The sequence below is a fragment of the Rhinopithecus bieti genome, unplaced genomic scaffold (assembly GCF_001698545.2).
Source record: "Rhinopithecus bieti isolate Rb0 unplaced genomic scaffold, ASM169854v2 scaffold_3734, whole genome shotgun sequence".
Classification (NCBI taxonomy): domain Eukaryota; kingdom Metazoa; phylum Chordata; class Mammalia; order Primates; family Cercopithecidae; genus Rhinopithecus; species Rhinopithecus bieti.
The window spans coordinates 3,957,436-3,961,659 of record NW_016804423.1 but is presented as its reverse complement, the minus strand read 5'-3'; positions in this window follow the sequence as shown (position 1 = coordinate 3,961,659).

Genomic DNA, 4,224 nt, shown 5'->3' with positions numbered 1-4,224 from the left:
GCCCACACAAGTGATTTTGTGATCAATTATAAGCATGGTACCTTTTCACTAATGGTTTCAGTCATATTAAAATGCCACTTGATATTAATAAAACAACAGTTTAAAATTACTTTAAATGCCCTGAAATCCATCCATGGACCCTGAGAGCTGCCCCTCTCGTGCGCTCCTCTGGCAGTGACAGGAGCCCTTGTTCAGCCCGCCCCATGTGGCGGGGCCCACCTCCTCCTGGCTCAAGGCAACAGGAGGTTGCACAGGCTCAGGGACTGCTTCCAGAAAAAGCTGTTCTTCCCAGTTGTTCTCTTCTCTTTTCCCACCTATAAAGTCACCTCTAGGATGCGATGAGCATAGTATTGGAGCTAGAGGCTTATGGTGGGGAAATCTTCAATCAACTCCAAGGAGGAGTCTATTGACTTCCAAATATTGTGAAATCAAATGTCATAACTTTAATACAAATTGTGACTCAATATTGTGACTCACTATTCAGAGGCAAAGCAGTTTCATGGAACAGATTGTTTGCACGCGATTAGGGAGCACAGTGCCCCTTGCAGCTACCTTAGTGAGGACCCTGGCACACGGAGGTGACTGCAAGCAGGAGCACCTCCCCATTCCAGCCACCCGCCGCCCTATACATGCACTGCCAGGAGAGAGGACCCTCTCCTCCTCTTCTCTCTCTCTGCTCCCACCCTTTCTTCTCTCTCTTTCTTTCTCCCTATTTCCTCTCTCTCTCTCTCTCTCTCTCTGTCTTTCTTCTCTGTTACTCTCTCCTTCCTCACCTCTCTCTCTGTCTCTCTCCTCTCTCTCTGTGTCTGTCTCTGTCTCTCTCTCTCTGTCTCTCCCTCTCCCACCCTCTCTCCTTCCTCTCCTCTCTCTCTCTCTGTTTTTCTCTCTCTCTTCTCTCTTCGTCTCTCCTCTCTTTCTCTCTCTGTTTCTATCTCTCTCTTCATTTCTCTCTATCTCCTCCCCCTTGTTTCTGCCTTGGCTTGTCTTTCACCGTCCCAGAGCTGCTGTAACAAAGTAGTTTTTTTCTCAGGGTTCTGAAGGTTGGAGTCTGTGTGAAGGCATTGCATGGCTGCACTCCCTCCATGGGCTCCAGGGATGGTCCTTCCTGGCCTCTGCTGGGGTCTGCGGTCCCCAGGAGTTCCCTGGTCCATGGCTGTTTCCCTCCAATCTCAGCCTTTGCCTTCATGGCCTCCTCCTGTGGTGTCGTCCCCTCTTCTTATGGGAACACCAGTCATTAGACTAGGGCCCACCCTAAGTCTAAGATGGTTTAATCTCAAGATCCTTAGCTGAGCACACGTATAAGACCCTATTTCCAAATAAGGGCACATTCTGAGCTTCTGCGTAATCATGCACATGGGGCACGAGGAGTATTCAACCCCCAGAGCTTGTAAGGCAGACACGACAGCTTGAGGAGGTACTGGGGGAACGCTGTTACCTCCCCCAACTCTAGGCCATTCCTCCTGCAAGAGGATGTCCTCGGTCTGCGGGACCTGCCACTCTTCACACACATGCACTCACTCTCCCTGTCAGAGACCCCCCTGGGCTGGGGCAAAGTTACCCCACCCGTGGCTCAGTGGATGAGCTGATCTGGGGTGCAGCGACTGGTAGGAAGCTAGTGTGGGCCTGGGTCCGAGTGCCGTCCTGCATGTACCTCTCAGAGAGTTTGCACCAGAAGTTGGGGGGATGTGACGGGGAGGCTTGGGCATGCCCAGCAGTGGTCTCTGGTCGTGGAAGAGACACCAGCAGTTCCTGTAGGAGGCAGCCTGGCCATCATCCCAGTGAGAGGATCCAGAGGCCCCAGCAGGCCTGCGCTTGCTCAGCCCCGATCTCTCCAGCAAGGCCCAACGACTCAGACGAGGGGCAGGCTAGGTCTTCGAAGGTGCAAGCCTGGGGTGGTCAGGAGCATGGGGCGTCCTCACAGGACTGGATTATTGGGAGAGGAGTGGGGAAGGGGCACCAAGCCAGGAATCCATCCACCATGTTTCTCTGGCTGGTCCCAGGTTGTTCTACACACATTCCCCTGGAGGAGAGGGGCACATGTTATTTTCATTTCAAACCTTGGGCTTTTGGTGCAGAGTCCTGTGCCCTGAGACCCCGTAACTATGGTCAGATCCATGGAAGTTCACTGGATTGCCCAGTGGTGAGTAGTGGTGTGAAGCTTGGGGACAGCTCCCCATCCCTCCACACTCCCCAGCTGGCCCCTTCCTCCATCCTCAAGCTAACGCCATGGGATACAGCACCAGCCCCAAGCCAGACCTTCCAGGAGCTAATTCTCCCCGAGAATAAGTCACTCGCCCCATCGGCTCTGATCCCAAGTAAGAGTTGCTGAGCAATCGACCGAGGTACTTGGGTAAGCTGGTGTGCTTCCACGGATCCGACTACAGCAAGGGTGTCTCAGGGCGCAGGATGGCACTGCAAGCCCGAGTTCTGAAATAAAGACCACATGTGACAGGATGTTTCCACTGGCTGTTGGGAAGACTCTGGATTCTAGGTCACTGACTCACATCAGGACTAGGACAGGTGGCGGTAGTGCCTGCCCGCCTCAAGGTTGTAGGACAGGAGTGAGCTGCTTCCTGGGGACAGGTGTCTCCACCACCACAGCTCACTGGCTACAAGGGAAAGGCCAAAGCTGGGCCTCCAGAAAGAGCCACTTCACCTTCCAAACGCACCAGTGCCTGGCGTTACCCAGCATGAAGTCATGTGACTGCAGGATGTGTCATGCAGCAAACAGACATTCATTGGTGGAACAGCTGTTAATGATGAATAAATCTATCTTAAGACAACAAGAATGAGCCTGGGATAGCAAGAGCATTTCCAGTAAACATGGCTGCGCAAATGATCATTCGCTTAACATAGCCTGTATTTGAGAAGTGTGACTTCTTTGCAAGAAAGTTAAGATTTAGACCCAATGTAGCCCATTGTGAGAAAGACACAGAGGCATAGAGAACTGGCCAGCACACATGAGCTCTCCATAAAAGTTGTCTGTGACGACGCAGAGGGCGATCCCTGCACGGGAACTATGACAGCGGCTGGCATGGCAGCTGGGGAGCCTTGGATGACTTAAGGACTGGCGGCCTCCTGGATCACCTGCGTTCCCTAAGCACATGCCGGACTGCAGGGGAAGCCCAGAGAGTCTAGTGTTCATTCTGAGATTAAAACTTTGATGCATGGAACTTCAAAACTGAATAATCAAGGTGCAACTGGCTATATAAAATTAAACCCCCTTTAAACATTAAACCTTAGATGATTGATTTAAATTCATTTGGTCTACTCAGTAATTCATTCTAAAATTTCTAATAGCTGTTAGTTTTCAGATGTCAAAATCAATTACTTTACTTAAATGAATTGGGCTTTCTCTTGTGGCCATAGTTGACATTTGCCAATGGGGAGAGAAAAGGAGGAAAGAGATAAAGGATTTAGGAGCAGCATCTACAAAACGGTCTGAATTTTTACAACAACCACATTTGGGAGGGCTTTAGGCCTCCTTTAGAGGCTACGGTTAAGACCTAAAATTGGTCCAGCTGGGTATTGGAGCAGCTCATTTTTCCACCCCGTGACAAAGAGGAAGAAGAGATTAAAGTCAGCCTTTATGCCATGTCTATCAGTGTCATCCCAAATGCCACGAGCTTATCAGTGTCCTCCTGGCTGCCTGGGCTGGAGAGCATCTGTCCAGAGGAGATGGTGCCCAATGACATTCTTGATCCAACGATGGCATGGGTGCCAGGCTAGGAAGACAGTCTCCACAGGCAGGCTGAGAACCCTGTAGGCAGCATCCTTCAGCACATCCCAGATATGTTCTCTGTGCGCCGGGCATCAGGGACACCAATTGCTCCAGCCACACTGCTGCAATTCGATGGCACAAAGCGGCGAGTCCACGGAGGCTTTGCCCACGAAGACAGGAATTTCTGTCCTATAACCGTGGCTGGAGCGTGGGGATGGCAGGCACTCTCTGGAGAGAGTGGCGACCCAGGATGGCATTCCCAACAGCTGACGGCAGTGAGCCCTGCAGCCGTGCTGTGCCCACACACCCAGGGAGTTCCACAGAGCTGGGCAGCCAGCGGCAGGGACTGCTCGAGGCCCATCGTGGCGATGCGGGACAAAGGCACAAGACTGAATGTAGGTGTGCAGCCTCCAGCAGAGCACGGGAGGATTCGGAAACAGCCTGTCATGGGTCCCACTGGGCTCTAGCCAGAATTTCATTGTGAAAAAAAAAAAAAAAAAAAA